General features: G+C 40.4%; 1 protein-coding gene and 1 non-coding gene across 2 annotated transcripts in view; both read right to left on the bottom strand.

Moving 5' to 3' along the window:
* Positions 1–23,233, bottom strand: part of Fhl1 (four and a half LIM domains 1) — a 61,490-nt gene that overhangs the window by 24,273 nt on the left and 13,984 nt on the right. Inside the window, exon 2 of the mRNA XM_005358490.3 lies at positions 16,744–16,790. The gene's annotated coding sequence lies outside the window, so the exon portion shown is untranslated. The remainder of the gene's footprint in view (positions 1–16,743; positions 16,791–23,233) is intronic.
* On the bottom strand, positions 20,396–20,501 carry LOC113457471. The gene has a single exon (XR_003378033.1). It is a non-coding gene; the product is annotated as a U6 spliceosomal RNA (small nuclear RNA).

Raw genomic sequence — 23,233 nt, 5'->3', positions numbered from 1 at the left:
AATGCCTTACCTATTTTCCCTATACTTCCACCAATCAGGGATTCATTTGAGTTAATAGTATTCCTCTATAAAATAAAAAAAAATCATTGGTGAATGGTAGTAAAGGTAGTTCAAAGACATCAAGTCCTCTGGAGTTATCAGTAATAGTACATAAAAATATTTCAGAATGATAATATTTCTTGGGTGGAAACTCAAGAAGCTGTGCATGATTTTACAGGTCACAGTAATTGCTAAAGCTTCCAAGTTCCAGACTTCATCAAGTTGGTCTTTATCTATTCAAATACACTATAAAAAGAACACAAGCTAAGAACCCACCCTGTTAGTGTACTCAATTCAACAGGTCTACAGCATATTTACACAGTTATACAGCCATCCACACTAACTTCGGAGCATGTTCACCACTCCCAAAACGGTCTGGTCTTCTAAGCAGTCCCTCTTCTTTCTCCCCACCACCAGCACCCTCCACACCCTAGGCCAGCTCCTCACAACAACAAGCCTACTTCCTGCCTCTATGGAGTTGCCTATTTCAGACATTTTATATAAATGGAATCATATAATATGTAGTGTCCTGGCTAGTTTTATGTCAACTTGACACAAGCTAAAGACATCTGAGAGGAGGAAACCTCAATTGAGAAAATGCCTCCATAATATCTGACTAGGGAATTTTCTTAAATAATGTTTGATGGGGAAGGGCCCAGCCCACTGTGGGCTGGTGGTCCTGGGTTCTGTAAGAGAGCAGGCTAAGCAAGCCAGTAAGCAGCACCCCTCTATGGCCTCTGCATCAGTTTCTGCCTCAAAGATCCAGTCCTGCTGGAGTTCCTGTTCTCACTACCTTTGATGATGAACCATGAGCTAAATAAACCCTTTCCTCCACAATGTGCTTTTGGTCATGGTGTTTCATCACAACCATATTGACTCTAAGACAAGTGGTATTCTGTGTCTGGTATCGGTCACTGTCTTTCTTCCGTTAGGTATTTTCAAGGATGTTAAACATCAATTACTACTTTGTTTCCCAGCTGAACGCTACTCCAGTGTCCAGATGCACAATGCACTATTCATCCAGGTGTTAGAGGGCACATGCGAGTCATCTCTACTTTTTGGCCAGTATAAGTAATGCTACTATGAGCATCTTTTTGCATGAGGGTTTTTTAATATGTGCTTTTAAGTTTTCATACTTTCATTTCTTTACTGGCTGGTGTGTGCACATGCAGAGATCGGAGGACAACTTGAGGGAACTGGTTCTCTCCATGAGTCCCAGGAATTGAAGTCAGGTGGTCAGGCCAGGCAGCAAGCACCTTTACCTGCTAAGCCATTTCAAGAGCCCATTATATGTGTGTGTGTGTGTGTGTGTGTGTGTGTGTGTGTGTGTGTGTGTGTGTGTGTGTTTGTTTGTTTAAGGCCAGCCAAGTCTACAGAGCGAGTTCTAGGACAAGCTCCAAAGCTACAGAGAAACCCTGTCTTGATACAAAACACAACAAAAACCAAAAAATCTAATTAAACAAAAAGAGGCCATGAATTTGAGAAGGAGTTTGGGGTATCAACATGGGAGGGGTTGCAGTGAAGAGAGGGAGATATTACATATTTTAATTTGTTTTTAAAAGACAAAAGGTAGCTTATTATATATTCTACTCTTTACCTTGCTGTTTCTACTTATTCTGTTGGAATTTATATTTGGAGAAATGTCCATGTCAATACATAATGAGCTTTCCCATTTTTCATATGTATATAGTATGTAGCCATGTGGAGATAGATATAGATATGGATATGGATATAGATATAGACGAGTCCATTGTTTATAGTTATGGATTTCTAGTGTTTCCTTTTCATTTGATTTATTTATTCATTTATTTATATCAATCCCAGTTGCCCCTCCCTCCTCCCACTCCTCCTACCTTCCACCTACCCCATTCCCTGTGTGCTCCTCAGAGAGGGTAAGGCCTCCCCTGGATAGTCTGTCCCATCACCTCTTTGAGGCAGGACCAAGACACCCCCCTCAAAGTGCCTAGGCTGAGCAAGGTATCTCTCCATAGGGAATGGGCTCCTCTAGTGTTTTGTTATGACAAACAGTGCTGTAAGAAAGCTGGGGTGTACCAACTAAAAATGTAGTGAGTCAAGAAGAGTTGGCTGCACTAAATGGATGGGAGTTTTGATCACAAAGAAAGGAAGAGATGAGCCAGGCAGTGGTGGCGCATGCTTCTAAACCCAGCATTCAGGAGGCAGAGACAGGTGGATCTCGTGAGTTTGAGGCCAGCCTGGTCTACAAAGATCCAGGACAGCTAGGACTTCATAGAAAAACCCTGTTTCAAAAAACCAAAAGAAAAAAAAGTAATAGAAAAAAATAAGATAAGCAAATGGAAATTTCAAATGGATGAAGTAGCTCCCAAAACCTAGTGACGTGGCAGATTATTTCTGTACATACAGAAGATGCCATCTAGAAATCTTATGCCAACTATGCTAAGATCACCTTTAGCTACTAAGCAATCCAGAGAGTAAGTAGCTTTTGATCCCAAGTCTGCATTCTTTACAGTAAATCAAAGGCAATGAATTTAAAATATCCAACTTAGTAAAACACATCACTAAGCATGTACACACCACATATCCATGCAGAGCCACACCAGGAGGCATTAGTGGCAACTAAGAGCTACTTCTCAATTAAGAGGGTGCCTTGGTGTTCATTAAGTCTTTAGGCTGAAAACCTCTAAAGCACTTGGCTTCCAAATGTTCATGTTGTTTTCTTTATCTATTAAAAAAAAAGGAGGCCTCCCAGCTGGGGATTAAAATGTGAGCAACCTGAGCTGGGCACAAGCCCTTCTGGGATGAGACTGGAGACATGTCACTGATGCATACTACCAAGAAAGTGCACAACTCTGAGTCACAGGTCTGACCTTAACCTGCACGCTGGGAAAACAGAGTAGCAGCCCTGTTCATTATGTAAGTCTGTCATGGAATCTTCAACTACATCTACCTCAGAAACTTTTCAGTTCAGCCTGCAATTGTTTCTGCTTCAAAGCCCAAAAGTACCTTGACTCCTAGAGTCTCAACGTTCAATCCTTTCTGAAACAGGCACTGGCTTTTTAAAAGGTCACAGAAGAACTGAAAGAAGGATGGAAGGTCCGTGACTATCTGTGACTGATTAACCCGTTTCTACAGATGCGCAAGGCAAGGAAATGCCACCAGCCCCTTCACTCCAATTTCACAGCAAACATTACAAAAAATTAACTGTGGGTGCAAGAGAAGGATTGATGTTTATAAATCAGCGGAACCAAAACTGGGATGTTTTTGATCAAACACCTCCTCCTCAAGGCTCAGAGATCTCTAAGAGGGGATAGAAAGGTTGTGAGAGTCCGAGATAGTGGGAGACTCTGAAGGAACTCTTTTAAAAGCACACACACTATTTTTTGCTAGACGCTGATGTGGATGGAGTGTTGTAGCAAACCAGGACTCTGAAAATACAGGAAAACCTAATTACTCTTATTTCCCTTCAAAGTAGCTCCCCATTTAATGCCACAAATACATATTTAAGCTTATATAAATACATACTTACAACTCATATAAATTACCATTTTGGATCAGGAACTGTACAGGGAAGACATGAATTCAGGAATGTAAAATAAGGTATTTAATTTCCAATCTCTCTGAACAAGTTCACAAATCATATAAGCAAGGGCTGAGGGCACACAACTATAAATCGAGCACTTGGGAGCCAGAGGCAGGACTGTTACCACAATTTCAAGGATAGCTTAGTATATAGCGCAAGTAACAGGCAAGCTCAGACAACCTCCCAAGACTGTCTCAAAAACCAAACAAAAAAATCAGTTTAAATTTTAGTACAATTAGATTGAGATAACAAGATTGAACTTAAATTCATTTTAAGTTTTTATTTAACGAAATAAGAGTAATGAGCATTTTTTTTCTGGCTTTAGTGTGTTGTACCTAGAGGAGAGACTCCAGTCTTGAAATCAATTTCTCCACAAATGTGATGGTCAAACTACCAAGTTATTTACCAGAAAACTAATTTTCTTTCATAGATGAAATGGTGATATTGATGGCTGTCCTGCTTTCCCTGTATAATTATTTGAGCGAATGGTATGTGCTCAATATTGTGTATCTAATATCAACTCATAAATTAATTAAGCTTTGTTCTAAGTAGATATTCTCATTTTGCACATGACTCACGTGTATCACATGGCACAAACCCTTGAAGTAGATCATTATGAAAAGACCAAGATCTGAAGGAGTTTATGCTATCTCAGGATGCTGAACACAAGCTTCTCTTTGACCTCATTGGGGAAATGTTGGAGTCTGATCCAGCCAAGAGGATTACCCTCAGGGATGCCTTAAAGCGCCCTTTCTTTTACCCCCTTAAAAAAAGACACATAGTATCTAGAGTGCTCTGAAAGAGAGAGACCTTACAGACTACATCAGTCCAGTTTGAAATACTAAGTTATTTTGTATAGCTTTGAATATTTAAGTTTTTCCGTTGTTTATATGATTTATTAAATACATGGCCAAGCCAAATAACAAGCATCTTTCAGTAATTATAGAATGACTAATTTGGAACAAACTTTGTGCTTATGAATTTTAAAAAAAAGGGGGGGGGCAAGAATCTCTGTGGTAAGAATCCTCTCCCTCATGCTGGCCCGAACTTTCAAGTCCATTGGATTTAGAAAATAGTAATCTAGTTTTTTTTAGTTTCAGACAGAGTTGAACTACTCCAATCCTCTTGTACTTAGATAGCATCTGAGTCTTTGCAAAGACTCAAGTAGCTGGGAACAAGTGTATCGAGGCAAGCTCACACAATTTTGGTTCTTCGCTTTGATGTACAAATCAAAGCACTTTCCTCTACATACTTGTATAGGGTATTTTTAGCTGCTCTAAGTAATTGACATGCTCCATCCTTCATTCTTTACAAAGACTGTAATTTGGAAAGACTTCAACAAGTGAAGGAGTGTAACTAAAGTTAGTTGTAAGACTTTTATTTGGGGGAAGAGGCAATAAGAAAAGGAACACTTCTGTTCTCAGTTGTTTAAAAGGACTAGAGCTTTAGCAACGACTTGAAGAAGTGATTAATCCCTCTGTAACATAGCCAGGACGGGGTTTATTTTCCTACTGTTATGATGGTAACTTAGAACACACAGAACAACAATATCAAATATCAATTCCCTCCAGAGATGTAACTTTCTAAATGTAGTAATTAGTAATTTGTCAAGATTGTCATTAGGCACACAAACAGACACTCACTACCCAGCAATCTGAACTTCTGTGCCACCTTCTAAGTTAAATCCTCAGATGCTAGCGAATGTAAACCAGGTCCTCTTTTAATGGAACAGCATTACAGGTGTTACAGATGGATGAACCAAGACATTAGATTAAGTACCTCGCCTTTAGAGAAGTGGGTGAGGTCAAACTAAGAATAGAAGCTCAAGTATTGTCACCTGTTGTAAGCATAAATCCAGAACCCTTACCATCTTCCTACAAGCCCAAATCACATAGTGTAATCAAGTTTTAAATACTTTAAACATATGTCTTATAGATCATATCAATCTTTTCAACTCATTTATAGAAATATGGTACTGTACATATGAACTACAGAATACGAAGTATTTCTATGCAAACTTTTATTGGTAAAAATAAATCTGTCTTGAAAGCTTAATGTACATACATAAATTCTAATGAAATCTTTCATACATTTGACCTATTACAGAAACTAGATATAGGTTAAAACTCAACTCTTACACTATATATAGTAAATCAGTTTTATTATGGGTGATTATGAAGCCATCACAGGACAAGTCAGTCACATTCTGAGATCAAAGGGCAAGTCAGTGGTAGATGAATCAAACATGCTGCCACCTAATAGTCTCTCTCCAGACCTGAGTACACATAATCCCACCATGCCAATGAGTTTTTACAGGCAGCAAAGAGTCATGTGTCTGTTTGAAGTAGTTGGTCAAGTTTATATAGATCTTTATGTATAATTCTTTTAAATTCATGCTCTCCCGACACAACAGAAGCAAGCCTATTTTTCAACCCAAGCAACAGCGGTCAAAACCAAAGAGGAAAGCAGAAGATTAACCCATACAGGAGGTGGGGGGAAACTACTTAGAAATGCTTTTAAGGGTCTTCCTGCCAGTTCCCTCAAGAGCACTAGTGAAGACTTCCAGAAGGAAGCATGCCCAGTCAGCCCTATGGGCCAATTGGGGGATGGAATGAGGGACCCACACAGCTTTGGAAGAATAGAGGAAGAGCTCTCTGCATAAACAGGTACAAAACGCCATGCATCGAAACCTTTCATGTCCATCCCGCACTCTCTGCTCAAACTGTAGCAAGTGTTGTTTTAATAATTTGCACTTAACACTCTGACTTTAAGAGCAGGGCTTGGGACTGAATCCAGCACACACCAATCTAGCTGCTCTCCTGCCTTCCAAATGCAACAGGGACGGTGGGAGGTGGGAAGGAGCAACATCTGATGACAACAGCTCTTTTAAGGATGATCCTACCTCTCTATAAGAAGTTTTCTAGCTTCTAACTGGAGAAAATGAAACTTGTAAGCACATCCTGCCTCAGTGAGAAGTCATCAGAGTCTCGGGCACAGAATGAGTTTCAGTTTTAAAATGAGCCAGTGGGGTTTTTATCAACTCTATGTCAGAATTCCAGAAAAACTATTACTTTTAAAAGTAAAGTTGAAGAATATATTTTATTTCATGGCATGCTATGCCACTTTAGGAACCTTAGTGCAGTGTTCAAAAAGCTAGACTTAGCCAGGCGATGGTGGTGCACGCCTTTAATCCCAGCACTCGGGAGGAAGAGGCAGGCGGATCTCTGTGAGTTCGAGACCAGCCTGGTCTACAGAGCTAGTTCCAGGACAGGCTCCAAAGCCACAGAGAAACCCTGTCTCGAAAAGCCAAAAAAAAAAAAAAAAAGCTAGACTTTGCGTGTATAAAATATCTGAAGTTAACTGCTGAAGAAATCCACTAGCTTTACATTAAACTATAGCCCCAAGTAAAACAGACTGGCCTATAGACATACACAGTATAAACAAGCAGAACACACTGTTGTTACTGGCAGACTACGGATGAAAAATATACAAAATGTTCGCAATCAAATGTTGGGAGAGGTTTATGGTTATATGGTTCTCGGGATGCAGTTAGCAGAGTACTTGCCTCCCAGGCATAAGATCCAATGCCCAGCACAGCCTAAAAGTGCATGTGTTGGCACACACCTGTAAACCCAGCACTGGGCAGGGAAAGGCAGGAAGACCAGAAGTTCAAGGTCATCCGTAACTCTTAACTGCATAGTAAGGTGAAAGCAAGCCTGAGCTATGAGACCTGGATATGGGAGAAAGGTGAAAACGTAAATGCAAGTCGGCACAAGCAGACGGTGGCTTCCAAACGGTATTTAAGACCATGGGCGAGTAGTGCCGTGTGGAATGGAAGGAAGCAGAGTGAGTGCCACTGCTTCTAAAGGCAAGGACTCTGCCAAACCCACCTGAAGCTTCTGCTGGCACAAATGGGGAATCCCTAAAAACCTCATACTGAACAGCAATGCTGCACATATGCATGCTCAAACTTTTAATAAAGTCTCCCAATCCATTCATAGCCCCAGCTGAGGGACGATGCTGGAGCCAGCCTCCAACCTCTTAACTGTATATCCCTCTTTATGGCTGTTTCAAATTTAAAGTGTATACTCATCCTTTCCTAGATTCCTGACGGCACTAGACAAGACTAAATATAACAGATGGGTAAGTGCTCACTGTAACTGGAAACCCAAATGTAACATCAGATCTCACAGGCCAATACCTTAACACCAATGGCTTTAGTGTAATGGCCTTTCTGAAGACCTTTGTCTTTCCTCTCCCAACAGAAATGCTACACTGACATTGATGGATGACTAGTAAGTGCCAGGCAAAACTTTTTTAGGCTGACATTAATAACCTTTACTTACTTTATTTTAAAGTCAATCAGTAAGTGTTCCTTCAGAATGCTAAAACAGTACAAAACACAGTCGGATGTGTCTGTTGTTTTAAGGTTTTTAAAATAATACAATGTTCAAAATGTAAGTCAAGTATTGGTCCAACCTCTAAAACACTTCTGTAAATTTCAAAGTTCTATGAGCTATAATCAAACTAGAATGACTTTCTGTACTCTTAGTACTTATTAAATCCATGGAGTTTAGGTACCATAAACCCAACCACATTGCAGACTTCATACAAAAAGTAATACCACACTAGCAAAAAAACAAAAAAACAAAAAAACCAAACAAAAACAAAAAAAACCCAACTTCCTCATGTGACTTCCTGCCTCAATATCTAACTCTAGCTTCCCCCCTCCCATACATTATGGTACCTAAGACTAACATTGTGTGCTACTCTCCTCAATACCAACTGTCTGATTTCAAATAAAATCATTCACATGAAAAGAACCCTAACTGTATTTCCTAGGTCGGCTTTCCAAGACTCAATAGCAAAAAAAAAAAAAAAAACCACAAAATAATGAAACATGGTGGGAAAGAGAACAGTATCTGTGTCTGTATACTTGCTGGAGAAATAAAATCCCTAGAATCTGAAAATTGTGCATATTTCCACTCCAGTTAGTACCTCTTCTTAGACACCACCAAAACAAACACCAAGATTTGAGCCAAGTGTGATAGCATCATTAAAATGTCAAAATTGAAGCCATGGAATAAAATCTACAACAGTTTGTTTAGGGTTAAGTCATCCAAAAATTTAAGTCAGATGATATGATAAGCCATATGTAGTAAAAGGTTTAATTATAGGATCCAGGTGATATGAACCAGCGTTCGCTGTTGGAATTCTCATTTCCTCTCTGAAGATCCTAATAAAATCAATGGGCCAGTGCTGCGTTATAATGAGAAAGAAAAGACTCTTTCAAGCAACAGAAAGCTACCATGGCGTCAATAATGTGGCTACTGGAGGAAAAGGGAGCGAAACAAAGATCCTGAGACTTTTCTGTGTGATACCAGGTAACGCCATCATCAGTAAGTGATATAAAGCCTTTGGTTCAGTTTGTCACTAGACAATGTTTACCAAAGCCCTGGCACTAGAGAATAAACGATGTAGAGAAACTAAAGTATTACCAGGGGTGTTGTTCCCTGGGAATTTCCAGTTTCCTGTGGAAAGGGGAATGCAATCTAAGACAGTAAATATCAATAAAATCCTTTACTCTTTATGATTTGAACAGTTTCAGAGGGAGAAAGGGGAAACAGAGAGGGGCCAATAGGTCAAGAACCTGTATAGTTTTATAAAGATTGACGCAGTACAGAAGATAGGGCTGGGAACACACTTTGGGTTCAAAAATACTAGAGCATGTTGTACTGTCTCCCAGTTCTACCTGTCATGTGAGCCAGTGCAAAGGGTGGAATACATCATCTCCACTTAGTCTGAAGTTGAAACATTAAAAGGAGCTAAGGATACCATTGTACAGGTGACTGGAGAGATGGCTCAGCAGTTAGGAACGCTGGCTGGTCTTCCAGAAGACCTGAGTTAAATTCCCAGCACCCACATGGCAGCTCACAACTATCCGTAACTCTGTCCCATGGAATCTGATGCTCTCTTCTGGCCTTTGTGGGCACAAGATACACAGACATACATGCAGGCAAAATAGCACAAGCAAGAATAGCCATCACACACAAAAAAATTTAAAAAGGCAAAATGGGTTATAAATCTCCTAGGCAATATACACTAGTAATTATGTATGTAAATGCTCACCATAGTTCACAAAATCTCTACTGGTTCTAGGAAAGAAACCCATGGAATACTTTCAGCAAATTATTTTTCCAAGTCTTGAATAATGTATAGAACTAGTTATATCACACATATAAAACTCATGATTTAAGAGATGCCTACAAAACTCAATGACGAGCACTAATAAACACTAAATACCTATGTACCATAGCTTTTCTCTTCAGGTAAAGAACAGTTTAAGAAACTATTTAGCCAAGAGTTGGATATCCTCAGTGAGAGATGGTCTATGCCTGGCAAACAAGACAAGAGAATGTGGCTATCCTTCTGAATGTATTCTATAGAGATCATCCATGTCTCCTTAAATTGGCTTCATTCTTAGTGCTGTTTTAAACAGAGCTGAAATACTACCAATGAAAGAAGTAATGAAATACGTAAGTTATAACAATTACCAGCATAGTACACTGGGCTTTCACCATGTGACATAAAGTGATAGAATAATGATAATGAAGATGGCAGAAGTATTGTTCATTTTTAGTGTTACTGAGGGTTTCTGGCCTCAATCTGTGATTTCCCTAAAATCTTTACCTCAGATACACTTCTCATATGGCCAGAATGACATTTGTAAGATGCACCTATGAACCTGACCTAATACATTTACTGAGTTCATAGTTGTTTCTAAGGTGAGTCAAGTTTTCAAAACCAGAAACTAGGGAGTATCCAACATTCATCTCACAAGCGTGGATCTTTCCAAGCCTGCATCTGCTGCTGCTTCTCAAGGCTTTGACCTATTAATAGAAGAGGTGATGACAGACAGACAAGGTCTTAAAACAACTTCCACGTCTTGGAGACTTTCTGATATCTCAGAAGAAGTTTGTTTTTACCAATATGTACTGGACCTGAGTTAAACTTGATAATAAATCTGAGCTCTATTATTTTATGCTTGCAGAGCAAGGTCAGAAGAACATAGGCTGCTTCCCTTGCTACAGCCCTTGCTGCAAACCTTATTAATCATTTCTGATTTCTGTGTTTGGGTTTTAAGAAAAATTCACGTGAGTTTGTTCTTAGAGAAGGTGAAAGGACCTAAAATAGACATTTTTCAGGAGTAGAACAACCCATTATGTACTAGACATAAATACAGTAATATACTCTTGCTTTATTTTGGATAAATTATTGCATTTCCCGACACTGGAATGCCTCTGAGGTGCCCTACAACCATATAAAAGAGACTGAAAAGTGCTGTATGATATCTAAAGCAACTGAGGTCCAACATGTTTTGACTCTAGCTTCCTCAGACAGACACTATGTCTTTATTCACATGAGTGAGGTACAGAAGAAATGATGGATTTGAATGTCAGTACCCAAAGATGACTTCTATGGGAATTCTGGTCAAACTAAACTTTTCTTGTGGCATCTATGGTGCAGTTCAACCCATTTAAACTCTGAGATACAGTCTAAGCATTTATGAACATGTAAATTTATAATCCTATAATGAGTAAGAAATAATTTTAAAAATAAAGTATGTTCTGTATAATCAGTGTTCCCTTTGACTTAGTATTGTTACAATAAGCTCTCTAATAATATGTTGACAAGAATAGTTCATTCATAATAACTAACAGATACTTTATTTCACCGAAAAGAAAATTGCTCTTTGGACACCAGTAGTACTGAATACATATGTGTGTTGCTGATGTGTACTCTGACTGAGGACTGTAAAAATCAAAAATTCTGGGGGCTGAAGAGATGGCCAGCAGTTAAAAGCACTGGCTGCTCTTGAGGACCTGCCTTCAATTCCCAGCATTCACATGGCAACTCAGACTGTAACTCTACTTCCAGAGGCTCTGATTCCCTCTTCTGGTTTCTGCGGACACCAAGCAAACACATGTACATGTACACATGCACGCACACGCGCGCGCGCACACACACACACACACACACACACACACACACACTATAGAGGGGAAGCAAACACTCATCCACATAAGGCATTCTTTTTAAAAAAAAAACATATACAATTTTTAAATTGAAAAAAAAAATCGAGAACTCTAGAGAGACCACCTTTGAGAGTCTGGTTAAAAGTCCTTCTGTAAGTGAAGTGCATTTCTTTCTTCAAGTGAAAATGAATTCCTTTTCAGTAAAAGGCTGGGAAAAGTTAGGAGATGTTACAGAAGGTCAAAATTAAGTCCATTAAATCCCAGACTCAGATTTAGTCACCATAGAGACAGGGGAGATAAATAAACCAGTAACCTTAACAAACATGCTGCACCTTTGCCAGACGGATCTGACTTACCATTATTTGTTCGGAAGTATCTTTTAGTCCAAACATAACCAACTGTGAAGACTCCAAAACCAAACAGAACTAGACCCAAAAGAAATAGGAATTGCTCATGCAAGCAAAGGGCAAGCAAGAGAGTCAAGAGTTCCCCTCCCCAGCAATGTGCTCTCCATTCCCCTTGAAAAATGCCTGCAACATGAAGCTCTAGAGGCAATGACGTGGGGGAAATATGTGGTGCCAAGCCAGAGGAAACCATATCAAAAAAGAAAAACAGACATGAAGTAACTGACCTAATTAAAAAGCAAACAAGTTCGTGTGAAACAGAGAGCATGGCAGAAGGGAAGGCAAGGACCATTAGCCATAAAGTGAATTTTGCAGGCTTCTGCAAGGAATGGAGATGATAGGCTACATACCCATCGCCCTCTGGTTAGAACAAAATGAAGATTCTTCTCCAGCGTATACTGGACCTTTAGACATGAAGACTCATCCCCTGTACTGGCCTACATCATGAAGCTCTAGAACACAATATATGTTCTTGGTCATGGAGGTCACCAAGAACACAGAAGAAGAAACAGATACAGGAATTTGAGCTGATGGGGTAAAAATACACAAGGAAGACTTGTACCATTGGAACTCAGTGTTCTAGCCAGGGCCAAAAGGCCATGTTTCATAGTCATTTACTTACTGTATGGTAGCAATAAAATGGTACTTACATTCATCCACATGCCCTCCAGTTCTTGTCCGTACATCCATATCACCTTGTAGTTATAACCACGATACGTGAGTGTGTGCATGCACACATACATACATACAAACATACATACGTACACACACAATTTGTAGCCTGTACCATAGCAAGCTTTTGTTATATTCTTTCGTATTAATAAGCAAACATCAAAACCTAAATTTTTAAGAAATTTATAGCATTCCACTGCAGATCCATCAAAATTTACTTAACCAGAAGTTTTTGTTGAGCCTTAGGCCTGCAATCCCAGCTACTTGAGAATAAGGCAGGAGGATCGCAAGTTCAAGGCCTGCCTGGGCTACAGAGTGAGTGCCAACACCAGTGTGGGCAATTTGTTGAGACCGTCTCAAAATAAAGCAAAAAGAAGGCTGTAGAGTGCTTGCCTAGCATGCACAGAGCCGCAGGTACAATGATTAATGTTGAAAAAAATGTACCTGTTGAATAAATGAGCCACCTTTCTAATGCTGGACAATTAAATTTGTTCTAATTATTTATTCTTACAAGTAACACTGTGATGGATACCTAAACATGGGTCATTTTTCTCCTGTTCTAGGGATAATCTGCTTAGAACACCCTTCCTCAAACAGGATTACAAGATTCAAAGCTACTAATATTTGACTCCTGCCATTTACAAGTTAGTTTGTGTCACTTCTTTCTCTTGTTTTAAGGGTGGGCCTGAGCTTGGTTAGCATTTCAATTGTTTGTCTTTAAATTTCACTAAGGCTAGATGGGTTTTCATGCATCTACTCACGTTGTGATGTAATGTGAATGAATGGCTTTGGCCATCTACCTCCTGACGAGTTCGGTCAGCCAGTAGTTCTGGAACATGCACCTCATGCCAGGCCTATGAAGACCTCACTACCTGCACGACTTCTGTACATAATATTGAAATTATCTTTTCCTATGTGCAACCAATTTTCTGGGCATGATTTCCTTTTTGTTAAAATTATACCGTTTCACAGAAGAGACGGAGGTATATGAATCTGCTGGTCTATCTTCTTTCTGACTTTTCTATCTCATTACAGCTTACATGGTAATTTCACACCTACAGACTTGATAATTAGCCTATTTCCTGTGGTCTTTGTTCAAAGTAGTCCAAAAGTCACATAAATATGTTCTCAGATAATTAAAGTTCCTATCCACAAGTCATAATTCTTCTGCTCTAACGTAAGTAACATTTTTACTAGAAGCATGTAATGTAGAATAAAAACTTACACAAGTTTTCTTTATCTTCTACATGTGATATGTTTTATTGAAACTAGTTTTGTTTTTAAACTACCTTGCTGCAATCAGAAGGGACCTCGGGTGTAGCTGAGAAAGACTGACCCGAGGCCAGCCTTTGTAAGAGGATACTGCTCGCCCTCTCTTGAGCCAAAGGAACAACAATGGATCTGCATGAGGCTTTTCATCTCTGGGTCGCTTTAGAGTAAAACCCTTTTGTGACTGAGAACAGTGGAGGCTCGGACAAGCAGCAGTGTGACAAGCAGGATCTCCAGTCCTATGTCACAATGTGCACTTTCAAGTTTGAGAAGCCCTGAGAGAGACCACAGGAATCTTCCAGAATAAGATTTAAAAAAAACAAAAGTACTCATGCGTTTTGATGCTCCTCTTAATCAGGTACCACCAGATTAGGGTTCATCTGCCACCCGTTTAAAGCACCTCCTTAAAATGAACATGGATGGCTCAGGCCAGAATAATAAGCCAAATGATCTGCAAGAAAGGACAGTCGGAACTTTGCACCCACAATGTTATCTTCAAGTGAAGTTGAAAAGCCAAGTGCCTATGTGAGCAAGGTGTTCTAGTGTGCCAACAGGCCCCCACCATTTGTGTCCCGAAGACTGTAGAGCTGCAGCCTGTGCTCTCCCCAAAGGAACAGCAGCAATTTGGCTGCAGCCTATTGTAGCCAAATGGGAACGTACGCTTGGTGGTGCCAAAACTTCTGCTATTTCAAGAGACGGCAATGTGGATGTTTAAGAGTGTGAAAGCTCTCGATTTTTCAAGGCTGGCAACGCACTCGCATTTTCAAAGAACACCTCTCTGTGCCAGATCCAGCCTACCAGTGTGAGACTAGAGCTCTAGATGGAAGAGTTCTCAACGCTTTAAGCCTGTGTAGTCCATCTGTGCTGATTTGTATGCAGACTATGTGGGCTCCAAGAAGAGAAATCACATCAAAATCAATGGCACACATCAAATCACTATGACTACTGTCTTCGAAATTTTTGTTTGGTGAATATTTTAAAAAAAACCCTGCCAGATCAATAATGAAAATAACCATATGGCAGTTATACAAATATTTCCTAAATGTGAGATGTATCCAATTCATTAACAATATTATCATTTCCACAGTACGAATTAAAGTACTTTATTTAGCCCAGCTCATGTGTCTGCCACAAGTACGTTGTGAGGATTGGAGAAATGGCTGGGTGGCTAAGCTGCTTTTCTAAAGGACCCAAGTTTGATTAGCACTCACAAGGGACTGCAAATCAAGTTATAGGGAATCCAGCAACCTCTTCTGGTCTCCTCAGGACTGCACAGACATATATGCAGGTAAAACACCCAAAACACAAAATTTTTGTCTTTAGAATTTTTCATAAAAGAATTATGTTGTGTTCAACTGTATGCCAAATAATTCTGTAAACTGATGGCAGCCAAACGGAGTAATGTCAAGGCCTAGAATTGCAAATTTTGTGGAAGATAAATGCTGTATAAATCTTAAAAAGGGACATATCATTTTAAAATTTAACCATCCTCCTATGGAACTTGAAAACTCCATTTTCCTGAATGATTTAACTTTCTCCCCACCAAAAAAATGTTAAAAAAAAAAGTAGGGTGTGAAATGCAGCATTTCCCTTTGGCCCTAGACACAGCTGTATCTGCAGCCAGTATCACCCCCTTTTTTGCTTACACCTGCTTACTATGGAGGTAGCAGAAATTGCAGCCATTTTCAGTCTTCTTACAGTAAAGGAAAAAATAATCTAGGTATGCCCTACACCTGAAGAATATTGCCTCTAAAATGCTTGACTTCTGTATAAAATTCCTGCCTTGGCACACAGTGGAGCTCAGCAGATCAAAGGAAGAACAAGATTCAGCAGTATAACCCTGCATGTTTCTGTAATGTTCAAAAAGAATATGGGAAAAAGGGACTTTAGCAGGTTTACCTATGTAGAGAAGGCGCCAGCACAGCGACCTTTTCATGTAGAAAACTAGAAATCTCAACAGGTACAGGGTTTGCAAATACCATGTCTCTCCTATAAATACAGAGACTGGGGGACAAGAGGAAGCACTCATTTTTGCCTTGTACCTGGCGTAGATCTCTCTCAGATGTCCCTCCAATTATTTTCAAAGATGGATGTCCCTTCTCTCAAGGGAAGAAATAAGGAAGCCTGAATTGCCACAGAGCATAAATCAGCGACCAGCTAAAGGAAGCAGAGGATATCTCGCCAATGTATGCCAACAGTAAAAAGTCCAGACCGTGTGGCTACATGCACCACGTTCATGGTCCATGGCTGTTTTTGAACTTGAAGGCAAACTAGAAAACGCATGTTGGCTCACGTTACGGTGACCCAGCAGAAACACTCTTTGGTGGTGTTAGCACCGGGTTCTTACAGTGACATGCCTCCTTCCACCCAGGACGGAAAGCTTCCTGGGCCTGAAGCCCTCGGCTGGCACAAAGCACCAGGTTTCCAGCCACCACCAGGAGTCTTCTTCCACTCATCCCAGGGTTTGCTGTCCGCAGCTTTCCTGCTCCCTACTGTTCACCCTGCAACTTGGGCTGCTCTTTCTTTTCAAGTTCGGTGGTGCCTGCCACATTCACTTTTAAGTTCTCAAATTCAAAGCAAATGAGGTTTTTGCTTGAAAAGGCATTCCCCAGAGAGCTAATATTTAGGGTAAGCAGTGATACTGGTTGGGCCAACTAAAATAAACCTTCTTAAACTTCTCAAACAAACAAAGCTCTTTGTATAATGCCACAAACTGGAAAGTTAGAGATCAGCATAAGAATCTGTAGCAATTAGTAGCTCTTACCTCACACAGGATGTGTTCCAGAAGGGCTGGACACAGCTACTGGTTGCCTAAATTGGAAAAAAAAATTAGCAAAATTACTTTTTAGAAGAAAAGTCAGAAATAAGGAAAAAATCATCTTCCTTTGAGAAGACGCATGGCAACACATTCTCCTTTGTATTTCTAACCCGAAGAGTCACCGGGAAACAGCCAAGATGGTCTGCATATTTCTCCAAATGTCTGTTTATCATATAACGTTAGCCCTGGCAGTCGATCCGGCTCCCTCATTATCAAGCTGTATTAGCTCAAACTCTCAGCATTGTTAGGGGGGTGAGCTCATGGCCTATTTCAGTTTTAAATGAACATTTGGCAATCACCCGGGTAATCAAAACAAATGATTCAGTCGTTTAGAATACATTTATTAGTTGAGACTTTTTTTCCTTCCTCTTTTAACATCTTTAGAATATTTTGCCACAGGAGGGCTCTGATCCAGCCAGAGTATACAGCACAAGTCACCAGAGGAATATTTAGGTGTTGTCATGGAGATGAAGTACCCTGTGACCACTGAAGTTATCTCCCACCAACAACAGGATTAGGATGCAGGCTAGATAGCAGGCTCTTCCCAATGAGAATGATGCCCTGATCCTAGGAAACAGGTGTCCCCCGGCTGCTCTACCCATGATAGACATGCACAACACAATGTCCTCCTGGCATACAGGCAGCTGCCCCACCATCCCATAGGCATCCCCTGATACCTTCTATCACTTGTAAAGGGAACCTGATAAATGACAACTCTCCCTGAGCAGGATCCTGTTTGGGTTTTGTTTATCTGAGAAAGGACCTCACTGTGTAATCTTTACTAGCCTCAAATTCAGGATCACCCTGCTTCCACCTCCCCCACTGTTGGCATCACAGGTATGTGTCACCACAATCGGCTGCCAACTGTTTTGTTCCCACACCCAGAACAGGCTCTCAGGAAGTTTCAATGGGACAAACATAAAGCAGGGATTGCAATCAGGCTTGAAATCCCTCCTGTGCTCCCACAACCACTTCCAGGCTGATTATCAAACAAGCAGTAACTACAGATGTCATTTTTTGTGTGTGCCAGACAAGAGCTGGTGCACTTAGTTCTATATGCTAATATAGACATTTATAGATCTGTCTGTTTACGAGATCTTAATGATGACTGGCACAGTTAAGGACAACTATGAAGTCCAAATGGACACACTGTTAACTTAAAAGAACAGGGTTTTAGTTGGCCAAGTCAAAAGCAAGGTCAATCTGTCTCAGTGGTAAAGAACTAACATTCGAAGAGAGTTGTTTAGAAGTGAACTCAGGTCAGGTGGTGGTGGCGCACGCCTTCAATCCCAGCACTCGGGAGACAGAGGCAGGCAGATTCTGTGAGTTCGAGACCAGCCTGGTCTACAAAGTTGAGTTCCAGGAAAATCACAGCTGTTACACAGAGAAACCCTGTCTCAAAAACGAAACAAAACAAAAAACAACTCAGGGACTACCCTTTACTCCTCTTCCCACCTACACAGGGGGAAAATATTGCATTATTTATTTCATGTTACATTTTTGTTTGTGCTAACGGACTTTGATATTTCATAATGGCAGGCACAAAAAAAAACGTTCTTTCTTATTTTTACCTATGTTGTATAGCATGCATATACAAAAAAAAGAATCTTATCCTTCACCCGCACTTGAAACTTGCTGTTTCTAGAAGGTACCACACCCTTTCATACAGCTGCAAAAGACTACAGCATGTCACAGCTGTTTACAGACAGGCTGCCAGATTCAGACATGCTGAGGTGCAACACTGGCTCTCCCTTCCATTAGCTGCCCAACCTCTCTGAACTTCCTAATAGTAAGCAGCCTCCCAAAGGCAAACAATCAAATGAGCATGGCACACACACAGCTCTTCTTCACAGAACATTAGATACACAGCCGTCACTTCTTACATACAGCAGACAAGCAGCTAAAATTCTATCAACTGGGGGAACAATTTATTATGCTCCCACAAATACTTGATACCAAATATATTCTTCTTTTAGATTCGGCCCAACTTTAATTTCAAACTTGAATTCCTCACACTCTAGTTTCAATACCCTATTTTATCTCACCCTTCCAGAACTGATTATTCCTGGAGACAGGTGCAATTTATACGGGGTTCTACTCAAAAGGAATCTGGTTCTCCACTTAAAAGAGTCAAGTAGCTTCCCTCCTAAGATCTTGGCCTTACAAATGCCTTCTTGCTATCTATACAATTTCTTGCTGCGTAGGGAGGGGCTACCAGTTACACAATGCCGAAGACCTTCTATTAAACAGACCAGGACACTGGCTATCCATTTCAGAAGTCCTTGCATCTCATGTTCCCTGACACCCTCCAGAGGGCAGAAGAGAGAAAGACTCAGATTGAGGAAGCAAAAGCTCATATACTGGGGTTCCACTGAGCCCAATGGAGCTATCTTCCATAGTTCAGTTTTTCCATCAGTAACAAAGAGAAAGATGACAGCGAGACTTGAACGACACTTGCATTTTCACTTTCTTCTCTGCACTAGTTCACTTAACATTAGTTGGGAGCCTGAGGATAAAGATACAGTAGGCATTATTGGTGTGCAGTTTTCAACATGTAGAATAGAAGTATGGCTTTGAACAGACATAATGCAGACCGTGTCAACAATATTGTGCGAAACAAAGACTGAAAACTGAATGACAGCCAAGCCCTAGGAGCATCTGATGACAGCAAAGTAACCTTAAAACTGAAAACTTTAGGGTCAGTTATACTTTCAAATAAATCATGCCAACCTTACCCTATTCTGACAAATTTATAAGTCAAACTAGAAATGCCATTTTGTTATTCTGGAATAAGCCAGACATTTCATCTTTGAGACATTTAAGACACTTCAGGTTTAATCAAAGTATTCTGCTCAGAGACAGCAATGACCCTATCATTACTTCCAGCCAAGCTGAAAGGATCCCCAAGTTGCTAATCAATTGAGTGAATTAAGTGAAAAACCAAAAAAACAGAGACAACAGCTGTTTAAATGCACTTAAATGACCAGTTGAATCAATCAAAATGGATGATCTCCATGGGTTCATTGTTTCCTTTCAGTTGCTTTGGATGTGATTGTCATGGCAACCACCCCTTAATCATGTTCTTCAGGATACTTTCTTCCACCTTAAAAAAAAAATCGAGGATGGAATAAACTCTAAGTATTCCCTTAATTAGAAACATCTGTGATGGTAACCAATCGGCTCAGACTTCCCATTCGCCTTGTTACTATTCCCCTACTTGTATTAATATGCGAGTCTGAAGCACTAGCATATGCACTGTTCAAAACTTATTTTCAACGTTACCATGAAATGCAATAATAAGTATAGCTGAAATGTCCGCTGGCTCCTTTCCTCTAGAAGAACCGACAACAATTTATACTCAGAATAAATGGTTCAGATAATAGATGCCTTATTTTAATAATTTCAGCATAACACCTGCAACATAACTATTCAGTAAAATATTAATTAAATAAGTCATTTAAAGTATATTTTCAGTCATTTAAATGTAACACAGTCTAAGTTTTGTTAAATAAGGTTAGCTATAAAGTATATCTGATAATCTCGTACTCAGGAAAAATCATTAATTAAGTACAGGTTTCTAACCTTATTTAGTTCTTTTAGAAATATGGAGCACGTCACAAATTTGCATACCATCATCATGGATGGCCATGCCAATCTTCTCTGTACAGTCTCAGTTTTACTGCGCATGCCATCTAATTGAGCATGTGTTTTAGTTTGGAGGGTGTGAGGAGGTGTGCTCACTTGTTAGTGTGCACATGCAAGTTACTACTTGGTGCCTTCCTTAGTCACTCTCTGCTTTAAATCTTTGAGACAGTCTCTCACTGAACTCGGAGCTCACCAACTGGCTAGAGCAGCTAGCCTGCAAGACCCAAGGATCCTCCTGCCTCCATTCTCCATAGCACTGGGACTACAGGCAGGCAGCCTTACATCGAGTGTTTACATGGGCTCTGGAGATCCGAACTTGGGCCATCATACTAGTGTGGCAAGAACTTTATCCACTGAGCCATCTCCTCAATCCTTCTACACTTATTTTTCACAGGCTTCTTCACTATTTGGAGATAAGTGTCACTATACGGTTTTGGGAAAGATCCGTTCTTTTCTTTAAAGGCATCTGTTGTATGGGCTACACATTTAAAGTTGCAATCAGTCCACATTTTTCCGCAGATTCCATTTCATTCAAAAACTAAAAAGTGGGCCGGGCGGTGGTGGCGCACGCCTGTAATCCCAGCACTCGGGAGGCAGAGGCAGGTGGATCTCTGTGAGTTCGAGACCAGCCTGGTCTACAGAGCTAGTTCCAGGACAGGCTCCAAAACCACAGAGAAACCCTGTCTCGAAAAACCAAAAAAAAAAAAAGTGCACAGATTTCCCACAGTTGGAGCAATGGGTCATTTGTAAGCTTTGGTAGGTTTTAAAGCCAGTTAAGAAGCTGTGCCTTTCCTCTAAAGCAAAGGTGGAAGAATGAGAAGTGCGCCTTGCCCTTCCTCACTCCAAGGCACTGTTGCCATGGCCACAGCTTCCACACAAGTTTCAGGGACCATTGGCCAAAAGGAAGAAGAAAATGTATTTGTCCACTTTTTATTGAAATGTTAAAATATTAATAATATTTACAAATTCCAAGCACCATTTAAAACAGACTGGAGACCAGACCTATTAGACACTAGAGGAAATGCCTACAGAAGCACAAGCAAACAGCGAACCCAGCATGAGAAATGGAGCAACAAATATTTGCTACCAGTCAAAGGTAAGCCCTTGACGTTCTTGTCCTTCGCCCTGGTGTTCAATGGTATTTGTGTTGTGCTTTAAAAATAAGAAGATTGCTATGCTTTCAATGACGATTACAGTGGATTCCAAATAAAACAAATGCTGAAATAAAAATTCACTTAATTGACCGAAAGGCTTGAATTAGTCATTGCCAAGTTTACAACTTTCCCATAACTCCAAGCATTCTTTCATATTTAAAAAAAAAACCAGCATTTTCCCCCTCTAACATGAGGAGTATGGGTAACTTTTCATGCACGTATAATTTCTATTCTCATAGAACTCTCTGTAGACCACTCCCCAAACTCAAGCTAAATAAAAAGCATGAACGACAAGAGGACTGGATAGAGCCCAGTGACAATTTGGACAGCTGCAATGGAGCATTGGTCCTCCTCAAATTCAGAGACCAATTCCTGCACCAAAGTCTACCACCACTAAACCTGCCTGTTCTTCATGAACAAGTTTGGACCTTTTTCTCCTTATTTCCACAGTCCTAGTTTTGTCTGTTAACTGCAGCTTCATTACATTAACACACTTTTAAGAATTTTAAAATTTACTTTTTGCCAGGCAGTGGTGATTCCAGCACTTGGGAGGCAGACGTAAGCATATCTCTGTGAGTTTAAGGTCAGCCTGGCCTACAGAACAAGTTCCAGAACAGCCAGGGCTACAAAGAGAAATCCTGCCTTGAAAATCCCCCCAAAATATTTTATGTATCTGGGTGTTTTGCCTGCATGTGTGCCTCTGAGCCACCTGTGTACCTAATTCCAGGCCAAAAAAGTCAGCGCCCTTGGCATTGGATTTACAGGTGGTTGTGAACCCCTATGTAGGTGCTGGAAATCTAACTCAGTTTCTTTAAGTTCACTCAGTGTTCTTAACCACTGAACCATTTCTCCAGCTGCTTATTATAAGCCCAACGTGTGGACAACTGCATCCACAGAAAACCTGTGAGAGCTTGGGAAGTAATTCTAGACACAAAATAACAGAGTTAAGCATGGCTTCTTCATAGCAGCAATTTCTCAAGTTTGCTCTGTGAATCTCATTTAAGAGAGGCTGCCTGGCTCAGCTTTAGCTGCAAAGACCTTGCTGCTCTTTTATGAGGTCCCACCACCAAACACTTAAATGGTGTTTATGAGTAGCTGATAGCATGCTTTTTGGTGGTGGCAGGGACCTTGAAACACCACAGAGTTGTGGCAATAAACACGGCTCTGGCCAGTACCTCTGCCACGAGGCTAGACTCTCAGGAAGCTAAGGAATGGGGTGGATCCAGCGGACAAAGTCCCAGCTTTAATCCTAGCCATATCGCTTAGCAAATTAAAGATTCATGTGGTCAGAAAAAGAGAGATATACAGTGAAGATAGATTCAGACAAAAAAAAACCTCTAAACAGTTTAGAGTGTGTTTAAAAATATATGTAGGCTTGGGAGTGAAAAGAAAAAGGATAAAGTCCTTAAAATAAAAAAGAGAGTAGTTAGGTGTGGTGGCACACACCTTTAATCCCAACACTTGGGAGGCAGAGACAGACAGATCTGTGAGTTCAAGGTGTGGTGGCACACACCTTTAATCCCAACACTCCGGAGTTTGAGGCCAGCCTGGTCTACAAAGCGAGTTCCAAGACATCTTTGGACTGTTGCACAAAGACCTATCTCAAGAAAGAAAGAAAGAAAGAAAGAAAGAAAGAA

The sequence above is a fragment of the Microtus ochrogaster genome, chromosome X (assembly GCF_000317375.1).
Source record: "Microtus ochrogaster isolate Prairie Vole_2 chromosome X, MicOch1.0, whole genome shotgun sequence".
Lineage (NCBI taxonomy): Eukaryota > Metazoa > Chordata > Mammalia > Rodentia > Cricetidae > Microtus > Microtus ochrogaster.
Note: the sequence above shows the minus strand (reverse complement) of the source record. Positions and strands in the feature narration are given on the sequence as shown.